The following is a 12601-nucleotide window of genomic DNA, read 5'->3' as shown; positions in this document are numbered from 1 at the left end:
AATCAACACGGGTAGGGAAGGCATATGGTTCTGCAACACACATAAAATGCTGGCGGAACGCAGCAGGCCAGGCAGCATCTATAGGGAGAACCAATGTCAATGTTTCGGGCCGAGACCCTTCGTCAGGACTAACTGAAAGAAAAGGTAGTGAGAGATTTGAAAGTAGGTGGGGCAGGGGAAAATCTGAAATGATAGGAGAAGACGGGAGGGGGTGGGGTGAAGCTAAGAGCTGGAAAGGTAATTGGCAAAAGGGATACAGAGCTGGAGAAGGGAAAGGATCGTGGGACGGGAGGCCAAAGGAGAAAGAAAGGTAGGGGGAGCACCAGAGGGAGATGGAGAACAGGCAAAGAGTAATGGGCAGAGAGAGGGAAAAAAAGGGAGGGGGGAGTAAAACAGGGATGGGGTAAGAAGGGGAGGAAGGGCATTACTGAAAGTTAGAGAAATCAATGTTCATGCTATCAGGTTGGAGGCTACCCAGATGGAATATAAGGTGTTATTCCTCCAACCTGAGTGTGACTTCATCTTGACAGTAGAGGCCATGGATAGACATTTCAGAATGGGATGTCGAACTAAAATACGTGGCCACTGTGAGATCCTGCTTTCTCTGGTGGACAGAGTGTTCAGCGAAATGGTCTGCCAGTCTGCGTTGGGTCTCACCAATATATAAAAGGCTGCACTGGGAGCACCGGACGCAGTATACCACACCAGTCGACTCACAGGTGAAGTGTCGCCTAACCTGGAAGGACTGTCTGGGGCCCTGAATGGTGGTGAGGGAGGAAGTGTAAGCGCAGGTGTAGCACTTGTTCTGCTTACAAGGTTAAGTGCCAGGAGGGAGATTGGTGGGAAGGGATGGGGGGCACGAATGGACAAGGGAGTCGCGTAGAAGCGATCACTGCGGAAAGCAGAAGTGGGGGGGGGGGAGAAAGATGTGCTTGGTAGTGGGATCCCATTGGAGGTGGCGGAAGTTACAGAGAATTGTATGTCAGACCCGGAGGCTGGTGGGGTGGTAGGTGAGGACAAGTGGAATCCTATCCCGAGTGGGGTGGCGAGCCAATCGGGTGAGAGCAGATGTGCGTGAAATGGGAGGGATGTGTTTGAGAGCAGAGTTGATGGTGGAGGAAGGGAAGCCCCTATGTTTTTAAAAAGGAAGACATCTCCTTCGTCCTGGAACGAAAAGCCTCATCCTGAAAGAAGATGTGGTGGAGACGGAGGAATTGTGAGAAGGGGATGGCATTTTTGCAAGAGACAGGGTGGGCAGAGGAATAGTCCAGGTAGCTGTGAGAGTCAGTAGGCTTATAGTAGATATCAGTAGATAAGCCTCCTCCAGAGATGGAGACAGAAAGATCAAGAAAGGGGAGGGAGGTGTTGGAAATGGACCAGGTAAATTTGAGGGCAGGGTGAAAGTTGGAGGCAAAGTTAAGTCAACAAGCTCAGCATGTGTTCAGGAGGCAGTGCCAATGCAGTCATCGATGTAGCGAAGGAAATGGGGGACAGATACCCATATAAGCTTGGAACATGGACTGTTGCACAAAGCCAACAAAAAGGCAGGCATAGCTGGGTCAAAGAACACTGAGGCTGTCTACAAGAAGGGTCAGAACCGTCTACTTCCTGAGGAGACTGAGGTCCTTTAACATCTGCCGGACAATGCTGAGGATGTTCTATGAGTCTGTGGTGGCCAGTGCTATCGTGTTTGCTGTTGTGTGCTGGGGCAACAGGCTGAGGGTAGCAGACACCAACAGAATCAAGAAACTCATTAGTAAGGCCAGTGATGATGAGGGCGTGGAACTGGACTCTGACGGTGGTGTCTGAAAAGAAGATGCTGTCCAAGTTGCATGCCATCTTGGACAATGTCTCCCATCCACTCCATAAAGTACTGGTTAGGCACAGGAGTACATTCAGCCAGAGACTCATTCCACCAAGATACAACACTGAGTGTCATAGGAAGTCATTCCTACCTGTGGCCATCAAACTTCACAACTCCTCCCTCGGAGTGTCAGACACCCTGTGCCAATAGGCTGGTCCTGGACTTATTTCCACTTGGCATGATTAACTTATTATTTAATTATTTATGGTTTTATATTGCTATATTTCTACACCATTCTTAGTTGGTGCGACTGTAACGAAACCCAATTTCTCTCAGGATCAATAAAGTATGTCTGTCTGTCTGTTTGTCATACGGGTGCCCATGGCTACACCTTTGGTTTGGAGGAAGTGGGAGGAACCAACAGAGAAATTATTGAGAGTAAGGACTAATTCTGCTAGATGGAGGAGAGTGGTGGTAGAGGGGAACTGGTTAGGTCTGGAATCCAAAAAGAAGTGGAGAGCTTTGAGACCTTCCTGGTGGGGGATGGAGGTATATAGGGACTGGATGTCCATGCTGAAAATAAGGCAGTGGGGGCCAGGGAACTTAAAATCATTGAAAAAATTTGAAGTGTGAGAAGTGTCACAAACATAGGTGGGAAGGGATTGAACAAGGAGGGATAAAACAGTGTCAAGGTATGCAGAAATGAGTTCGGTGGGGCAGGAGCAAGCTGAGACAATGGGTCTACCTGGACAGGCAGGTTTGTGGATCTTGGGTAGGAGGTAGAAACAGGAAGTGTGGGGTGTGGGAACTATGAGGTTGGTGACAGTGGATGGGAGATCCCCAGAGCTGATAAGGTTGGTGATGGTGTGGGAGACTGTTTCGCTGAACACCTACGCTCTATCCGCCAGAGAAAGCAAGATCTCCCAGTGGCCACACATTTTAATTCCACGTCCCATTCCCGTTCTGATATGTCTATCTATGGCCTCCTCTACTGTCAAGATGAAGCCACACTCGGGCTGGAGGAACAACGCCTTATATTCTGTCTGGGTAGCCTCCAACCTGATGGCATGAACATTGATTTCTCTAACTTTCAGTAATGCCCTTCCTCCCCTTCTTACCCCATCCCTGTTTTATTTCCCCCTCGCTTTTTTTTCCCTCTCTCTGCCCATTACTCTTTGCCTGTTCTCCATCTCCCTCTGGTGCTCCCCCTACCTTTCTTTCTCCTTCGGCCTCCCGTCCCACGATCCTTTCCCTTCTCCAGCTCTGTATCCCTTTTGCCAATTACCTTTCCAGCTCTTAGCTTCACCCCACCCCCTCCTGTCTTCTCCTATCATTTCAGATTTTCCCCTGCCCCTCCTACTTTCAAATCTCTTACTATCTTTTCTTTCAGTTAGTCCTGACAAAGGGTCTCGGCCCAAAACGTCGACAGTGCTTCTTCCTATAGATGCTGCCTGGCCTGCTGCATTCCACCAGCATTTTGTGTGTGTTGCTTGAATTTCCAGCATCTGTAGATTTCCCCGTGTTAAAAGAGCAGTGTCTCAAATGTTGTAAAGAGGTGGTGGTAGAGATATTTATGGACATTAGGTTAGATGACTCCCCAGGGTCTGATGAATTCTATTCCAGGTTATAATGGGGAGCAAGAAAGGAGAATGCTGAAGCTCTGAGAGATTTATGCACCACTTTCCGCAATGGGTGAGGTACAAGAAGACTGGAGTGTAGCTAATGTTGTTCTCATAGTCAATAAGGGCTGTAAGGATAAGCCAGTAATCCACATGCCTGAGAGCCTTATGTCAATGGTAGAGAAGCTATTAGAAAATAATTCTTAGGGATAGGATTCTTATGATTACTTGGAAAGACAAGCTCTGATTAAGGAGCGTCACCATGCATTGCACATGAGAATTTGTGTTTCACAATCTGATTGACTTTTATGAGAAGGTAATCAAGGAGACTGATGATGTCTGTACTATAAATGTCTGCAGGAATGGTGCTCGAAGTAGAAGTTCAGATGGGGTGATATAGTCACCAAGAGGAGAAAAGGTAATTGCACTTGAGTGATGTACAAAGATAATTGCAGCTATTTTAATACAAGGATTTCAACCAGCAGGATAGATTAATAAAGCTTTAATTAATACATAGGGCTACGACATTGTTCCAATCACTTGACACATGGTTGAAAGCTAGGCAGGACTAGTAATGCATTATCCAAGAGTACAGAATTTTTAAGCAAGATAGAGGAGATGGTATTGCACTGTTAGTCAAGGAATATAACACTTCACTATTGAAGAATATGCTAAAAGGCTCCTCAAATGAAACTATGTAAGAAAAATACATTGTCATGTGTTGAGGGTGTATTACAGGAAGAAGATAGGGTCTGGATAGGGTGAAATTTGTGAACTATGTCCAGGAAAGTTTCCTGAATCAATATATAGAGGGTGCTACTTGTTTTGTGTCTGGACAAAACAAGTTTTTTTCAAAGTTCAAAGTACATTTATTATCAAAGTACCTATTTGTCTCCATATACGACCTTGAGATTTGTTTTCTTGCAGGCATTTACAGGAAAACAAATACAATAGAACCAATGTGCAACTACACACAAAGACGGACAACTAAATTGTAAAAGAAAGCAAACTGCAAATAAAATGAAGAAATAAATAAATAATACTGATAAGATTAGTTATAGAGTACTTGAAAGTGAGTTTGTATATTGTGGAATCAGCTCAGGTTTGGGGTGAGTGAAGTTATCCACGCTGGTGCAGGAGCCTGATGGTTGAAGGGTAATAACTGTTCCTGAACCTGATGGTGTGGGACCTAAGGCTCCTTTTGTACACTTAAAAAAAAAATCTATTCAATATATGTAATTGATTTACTTGTTTATTTATGATTATGTTTTTTATTTTTTTTTCTCTCTCTCTACTAGATTATGAACCGCTGCTGCTAAGTTAACAAATTTCACGTCACATGCCGGTGATAATAAACCTGATTCTGATTCTGATTTTTGGGCACAAGCACTGTGCAGTATTGAGGTGGTTTATAGTCTGATGAATGTTCATGGTGCTGATTGCCAGAACCTCATTCTCAAGCCTGGGCTGATGGGGTGCTTGGCCTTGTCGTTTAGCTGCAGTGGCTGTAGAGGGGGCCAGAATCACATCAAACTCCTCGAGCCTGATGCAGAAGCAGAATGTGACAGCATACAGACTTGAGAAGGAGCTTTGTGCTGCTGCAGACACATAAAGCAGCAGTCCCTGGCTTAAAGAACTATTCTGTTTCTAGAAATTGTCCATCATTTGATTTCTCTTATATATAGTTGATATAATTCTGTTAAGAACAAAGGGATAACTAGGTAGATAATTGGTCAGCTTAAGGATCTTAAGGGAAGTGATAGATGGAACTGATAAAGGGAAGAGGATGATAGAATCTGATAGAAGAGGAAGGCAATCATGGAATAAAGGGAGGGAGGTGAAGAGGGGAAGTAGTGGGAAGGGTGTGTGGGTGAAAAAATGGAGTTGGTGGGGGACAGAGATCAGGAGGGGAGAGAAGAGAAAATGAGAGGGGGAGGGGAAAGGACAGAAGTCTGAGAATTCAATATTCATACTGCCAAATTGGAGACTGCCCAGATGGAATATGAGGGTCTGTTTGACCAGTATGTATTTAGCCTCAACTTGGCAGTGGAGGACACCATGTATAGGCACGGTGGTGTGGGAATAAGAAGTGGCCACAGGGAGATCCTGGCTAGCATGGAAGACAGAACTAAATGCATGACAATGGCATTATCCAATCTGTCCACTCACTGATACAGAGGAGGGCACACCAGTAGCACTGGATGCAATAAATGACACTGGTTGATACACATTTGAAAGACTGCCTCATCTGAAGGGAGTGCATTAGCATTAGGGTTAGAGAGTAAGTGTAGGGACAGGTGTAATACTGTTCATGGTTATGTGAGCGAGTACCTGTGGGGGTGGGGATGGAAGTGAGTCAATGAGGATGTCACACGGAGGGTGATTCCTCCAGAGAACAGGGAGAGGAGGGAAAGATGTGCATGATGGTGGGATCCCATCATAGGTTGCAGAAGTTGTGAAGAATGTCATGTTGGATGCATATGGTGGTAGGTGAAGACTAACTCTATTCCTGTTGAGCCTGGGGAGGAGGTGGGATGAGGGCAGAAGTGCAGGAAACAGAAGAGATGTGTGTGAGGTTCCATCAATAACGATGGTGGGAATCCTATTTCCTGAAAAAGAAGGACGTCTTGGATGTCTGAGAGATGAAGAAATTATCACAAGAACAGGTGCAGCATAGACAGACAGACATACTTTATTGATCCTGAGGGAAATTGGGTTTCATTACAGCCGCACCAAGAATAGTGAAGAAATATAGCAATATAAAACCATAAATAATTAAATAATAATAATCATGCCAAGTGGAAATAAGTCCAGGACCAGCCTTTTGGCTCAGGGTGTCTGACACTCCGAGGGAGGAGTTGTAAAGTTTGATGGCCACAGGTAGGAATGACTTCCTATGCCGCTCAGTGTTACATCTCGGTGGAATGAGTCCCTGGCTGAATGTACTCCTGTGCTTAACCAGTACATTATGGAGTGGATGGGAGTCATTGTCCAAGATGGCATGCAACTTGGACAGCATCCTCTTTTCAGACACCACCGTCAAGAGTCCAGTTCCACCCCCACAACATCACTGGCCTTACGAATGAGATTGTTGATTCTGTTGGTGTCTGCTACCCTCAGCCTGCTGCCCCAGCACACAACAGCAAACATGATAGCACTGGCCACCACAGACTAGTAGAACATCCTCAGCATCGTCCGGCAGATGGTAAAGGACCTCAGTCTCTTCAGGAAATAGAGACGGTTCTGCCCCTTCTTGTAGACAGCCTCAGTGTTCTTTGACCAGTCCAGTTTATCATCAATTCGTATCCCTAGGTATTTGTAATCCTCCACCATGTCCACACTGATCCCTTGGATGGAAACAGGGGTCACTGGCGCTTTAGCCCTTCTCAGGTCCACCTGTGGTCCTTAGTCTTTTTCACATTAAGCTGCAGATGATTCTGCACTTACCATGTGACAAAGTTTCCCACTGTCGTCCTGTACTCAGCCTCATCTCCCTTGCTGATGCATCCAACTATGGCAGAGTCATCAGAAAACTTTTGAAGATGGCAAGACTCTGCGTTGTAGTTGAAGTCCGAGGTGTAGATGGTAAAGAGAAAGAGAGATAGGACAGTCCCCTGTGGAGCCCCAGTGCTGCTGACCACTCTGTCTGACACACAGTGTTGCAAGCACATGTACTGTGGTCTGCCAGTCAGGTAATCAATAATCCATGACACCAGGGAAGCATCCACCTACATCACTGTCAGCTTCTCACCCAGCAGCAGGGCGGATGGTGTTGAATGCACTGGAGAAGTCAAAAAACATGACCCTCACAGTGCTCACTGGCTTGTCCAGGTGGGCGTAGACACGGTTCAGCAGGTAGATGATGGCATCCTTAACTCCTAGTCGGGGCTGATAGGCGAACTGGAGGGGGTCTAAGTGTGGCCTAACCATAGGCTGGAGCTTCTCTGGAACAAGCCTCTCCAGGGTCTTCATGATGTGGGAGGTCAATGCCACCGGTCTGTAGTCATTGGAGCCACTGGGGCGCGGCATCTTCAGTACAGGAATGAGGCAGGACATCTTCCACAGCACAGGAACCCTCTGGAGACTCAGGCTCAGGTTGAAGACATGGTGAAGTACTCCACATAGCTGGAGGAGATGGAAGAATTGAGAAAAGGGAATGGCATCCTTGCAAGTGACAGTAGGAGGAGGTGTGGTCAAGATAGCTGTGGGAGTCAGTGAGTTTGTAGTTAATGTCAGTGGATAACTTGTCATCTGAGATGGAGACAGAGAGATCAAGAAATAAGAGAGGAGTGTCAGAGATCAGTCAAGTAAATCTGAGATCAGAGCAATAGTTGGTAGCAGAGTTGTCAAAATTGAGATCCAGATGGGTGCAGGAAGCAGAACCAGTTGATTAGGGATAATTAGCATGACTTTGTGCATGGGAGATCATGTCTCCTGATTGTGATTGAGTTTTTTGAAGAAATGACCATGATTATTGATGAGGGCAGAGTGGTAGGTATGGACTTCATTAAGACTGTTGACAAGGTCTCACATAGTAGATGGGATCCAAATGGATACAAAATTAATTTGGAAAAAGGTCAGGCAGTGGTAGCATAGAGTTCATCTTCAGATCAGAGGCTTGTGACCAGTAGTGTAACCCAGGAATCAGTGTTGAGACCTCGGTTGTTTGTGATGTAGATAAATGTAGATTGGCTGAGTATTAAGTTTGCAGACAACACAAAAAATGCTGGATTTGTGGATAGTGGAAAAGGTTGTCAAGGAATCAACAGGATATAGATCAATTACAGATATGGGTAGAGAAATAGCAAATGAAGATTGGTGGATGCCTGGAACACATACCAGAGGTGGTTGTGAGACTTGATGCAAATTGTCAAGCACCTTTGCTCCATCCACCACAACAGGTGGGATTTTATGGTGGCCACTCGATTTAATTCCTCTCCCCAATCCCATTCTGACATGTGGAAGATTAGTAATGATCTTTCAAAAATCATTAGACTCTGGCATGGTACCAGAGGACTGGAAAATTGCAAATGTCATTCCACTCTTTAACAAAGGAGGAAGGGGGGCAAAAAGTAAATTATAGACCAGTTATCCTGACCTCAGTTGTTGGGAAGATATTGGGGTCAATCGTTAAAGCTGAGGTTATGGAGTACTTGGTGACACGGAGAAGATAGGACAGTCAGCATGGTTTCTTTAAGGGACAGTCTTGCCTGATGAACCTGTTGGAATTCTTTGAGGGGATTATAAGTAGGATAGATAAAGGGGATGCAGTAGATGTTCAGAAGGCAAGGTGCCACACATGAGGCTGCTTAACAAGCTAAGAGCCCATGGCATTACAGGAAAGTTACTGGTATGCTAGAGCATTGGCTGATGGTAGGAGGCAGTGAGTGGGAATAAAATTATACTTTTCTGATTGGCTGTCTGTGACTAATGGTGTTCCACAGGGGTCAGTGTCAGAACTGCTTTTTATGCTGTAAATCAATGATTTAGTTGATGGAATAGATGGCTTTGTTGCCAAGTTTACAGATAATACATAGATTGGTGGAGGGGCAGGTAATATTGAGGAAACAGGAAGGCTGCAGAAGGACTTAGACAGATTAGGAGAATGGGCAAGAGAGTGGCAAATGAAACAACATTGTAGTTGGAAAATGCATGGTCATGCACTTTGGTAGTAGAAATAAATATGCAGACTATTTTCTAAAGGTGGAGAAAATCTAAAAATCTGAGAGGCAAAAGGACTTGGGAGTCCTTGTGCAGAACACCCTAAAGATTAACTTGCAGGTTGAGTCGGTGGTGATGAAGGCAAATACAACATTAACATTCATTTCAAGAGGTCTAGAATACAAGAGCAGGGATGTGATGCTGAGACTTTAAAAGGCATTGGTGAGGCCTCACCTTGAGTATTATGAACAGTTTTGGGTTCCTAAGAAAAGATGTGCTGGCATTGGAGAGGGTTTGGAAGAGTTTTACAAGGATGATCCTGGAAGTGAAAGGGTTATCATACAAGGAACATTTGATAGCTCTGGGTCTGTACTTGCTGGAATTTAGATGGAGGAGGGGGGATCTTATTGAAACCTTTCAAATGTTGATAGGCCTAGACAGAGTAGATGTGGAAAGAATGCTTCTCATGGTGGGGGAATCTAGAACAAGAGGGCACAGCCTCAGGAAAGAGGGGCATCCATTTAAAACAGAGTTGCAGAGAAATTTCTTTAGTAAGAGTGGTGAATTTGTGGAATTTATTGCCACAGGAAGTTGTGGAGGCTGGGTTGTTGGGTATACTTAAGATGGAGCTTGATAGGGAAAAAGGAATCAGCCATGAATGAATGGCAGAGCAGATTCGATGGGCCAAATGACCTATTTCTGCTCCTATGTCTTATGGTCTTGTGTTGGTCTATTGCCTCCTCTACTGCCACAATGAGGCCACTCTCAGGTTGGAGTTGTAATTCCTTATATTCCAACTGAGTAGTTGCCAACCTGATGGCATGAACATCGATTTCTCTAACTTCCGGTCATTTCTTCCTCCTCCCACTTCTCTCTTTCTATTCCCCATTCTGACTGCCCACTTACCCCTTCTCCTCACCTATCCATATCTTCCTTCCCTTTCTCCCATGGAGCACTATTCTCTCCAATCAGATTCCTCCTTCTCCATCTATTTACCTTTTTCATCAATCACCTCACAGTTTCTCACTTCATTCTTCCTCCCTAATCCACATAGCTTCCCCTAAATCAGATCTCAACTATCATCTGGCATCTTGTACTCCTTCCCCTCCTCCACTTTCTTATTCTGGCTTCTGGCCACTTCCTTTCCAGTCCTGATGAAGGCCCTTGACCTGAAACATTGAATTCTTTATTCTGTCCATAGATGCTGCCTGGCCTGCTGAATTCCTCTAGCATTTTGTGTGTGTTACCTACAGTAAATGTTTCAGTAAATGGAATATTGCAAAACACATCCTTTTAACAGCAAGTGAATACTCCTATGATTTTGAATGTTAAATGTGACAGAAAAGAATAATTTGGCATCACGTTCAGCATAGACATCATGGGCCAAAAGGCCTGTTCCTGTGCTGTACTGTTCTATTTTTTATGTTCCAGACAGGATGAGGGGAACATTTTGATGCAACTTCAGTCGCCAGTTTAAGCTACGTCCACTTTTACTGCTCTCCAATCTGAGGAAAAATCTATGAAGCGAGGTGCTGAGTTAATTATTTGTGACTCTTTTATGTAAAAACATTATTGCACAATCTTATTTGAAGGCTGACCTTTACGTTATGATCTAACTCACCGAAGGACAGAAGCCCTGGGTAAACAGGTATTTAACTGACTAGCTTCCAGCAATAAATGTTGAACAATGCCTCTGTTTAGGAGGCACGGACCAAATTTATGTTGATGTTTCAGGGGTTATTGCCTTTTGCAGTGCCTGATTCCTGACAATAGGATGGTAGCTGGCTTGGAACGTTTGATGTAGACAAATAGACACAGGTAGTAATGGAGGTCAAAGATATGGCGGATGAACTTAAGTATTTTGTGCCAGTCGTCACTGTTTAAGACACTAGCCGTATCCCAGAAATTTGAGTTTGTCGGGTGCAGGTGAGTGTTGTTGCTGTTACTAGAAGAAGGTGCTTGGAAAGCTGCAAGATCTGAAGGTAGATAGGTCACCTGGACCAGATGGATTACATCCCAGGGTTCTGAAAGAGGTAACTTAAGAGATTGTGGAGGCATTAGTAATGATATTTCAAGAATCACTAGGTTCTGGAATGGTTCTAGTGGAAATTCAAGAAGGGAGAGAGGCAGGAGAAAGGGAATAATAGGCCAGTTAGCCTGGCTTCAGTGTTTATTATTATTATTATAATTAATTGAGGTTTTGGGGCACTTAGAAGCACATGATAGAATAGGCCAAAATCAGCATGGTTCCCTTAAGAGGAAATCTTGCTTAACAGATCTATTGGAATTTCTTTGAAGAAGTAACAAGTAACAAGACAAAGGAGAGTCGGTGCGTATTGTTTACTTGGATTTTCATAAGGCCTTTGCTTGTCAAAGGCTGTGCTGCACATAAGGCTGCAGAAACAACATAAGAGCTCATTGTATTACAGAAAAGATAGAAGACTGGCTGACTGACAAGAGACAACCGTGGGAATAAAGGAGGCCTATTGTGGTTGGTTGGCAGTGTCTAGTGGTTTTCCGTAGGGGTCAGTGTTGAGATGGCTTCTTTTTATGTTATATATCAATGATTTGAGTGACTGAATTGATAGCTTTGTGGCCAGGTTTGCAGATGATACAAAGATAGGTGGAGGGGCAGGCAGTACTGGCTCAGCAGGGGGTCTGCAGAAGGACTTGGACAGATTGGAAGAATGGACAAAAAAGTTTCAGATGGGATATAGTGTAGGGAACTGTATGGTCATGCACTTTGGTGGAAGGAATGGTGGCATCGACTATTTTCTAAACGGAGGAAATTAAAAAATCAGAGGTCCAAAATGGACTTGGAAGTCCTTGTGCAGGATTCCCTAAGGTTAACTTATAGGTTGAGTCAGTGGTAAGGAAGGCATATGCAATGTTAGCATTCATTTTGAGACGACTAGAATATAAAAGCAAGAATGTAATGCTGAGTTTTTATAAGCCTTGATCAGACCACACTTAGAGTGTTTTGAGCAGTTTTGGGCCTTTAATTAAGGAAAGATGTCCTGCATTGAAGAGTCCAGAGAAAATTCAGAAGAATGATTCTGGGAATGAAAGAGTTAATGTACAGCACTGAGCATTAGGCACTCTAGTATTTTTATATATGAATTTTGTTTTAGATGTTTATTTTTTGTCTTCTGCATGAGTGGGTCAGTAGAAAATAGCAAATTTTAGATTTACTGACATTTTCAAAAAAATTAAATGTTACAGAGAATTTTTTATATCTTGTTAAAGAAAATTATATATTAAGTAAAGGGCAATCTTTCAAATAAAAACTTGATTACTTTGTTGCTATATGGTCTAGTGCATGATTAAACAAAGATAATAAACAATTGCTTATGATCAATGACAATGAGTTGAATGAACTAAACTGATTAATGGAAACAGAAACAGGTGTAGAAGGAATTAAACTGGGCAAGTTCAACCAAACTAAAAGGTGAGACAGTTTAACCTTCAAATCATTAATTCTTATGCCATGGTGAGAGTAAGCATAGCAACAAGACAC

This window comes from Hemitrygon akajei, chromosome 30 (genome assembly GCF_048418815.1).
Source record: "Hemitrygon akajei chromosome 30, sHemAka1.3, whole genome shotgun sequence".
Lineage (NCBI taxonomy): Eukaryota > Metazoa > Chordata > Chondrichthyes > Myliobatiformes > Dasyatidae > Hemitrygon > Hemitrygon akajei.
This window is presented reverse-complemented; position numbering follows the sequence as displayed.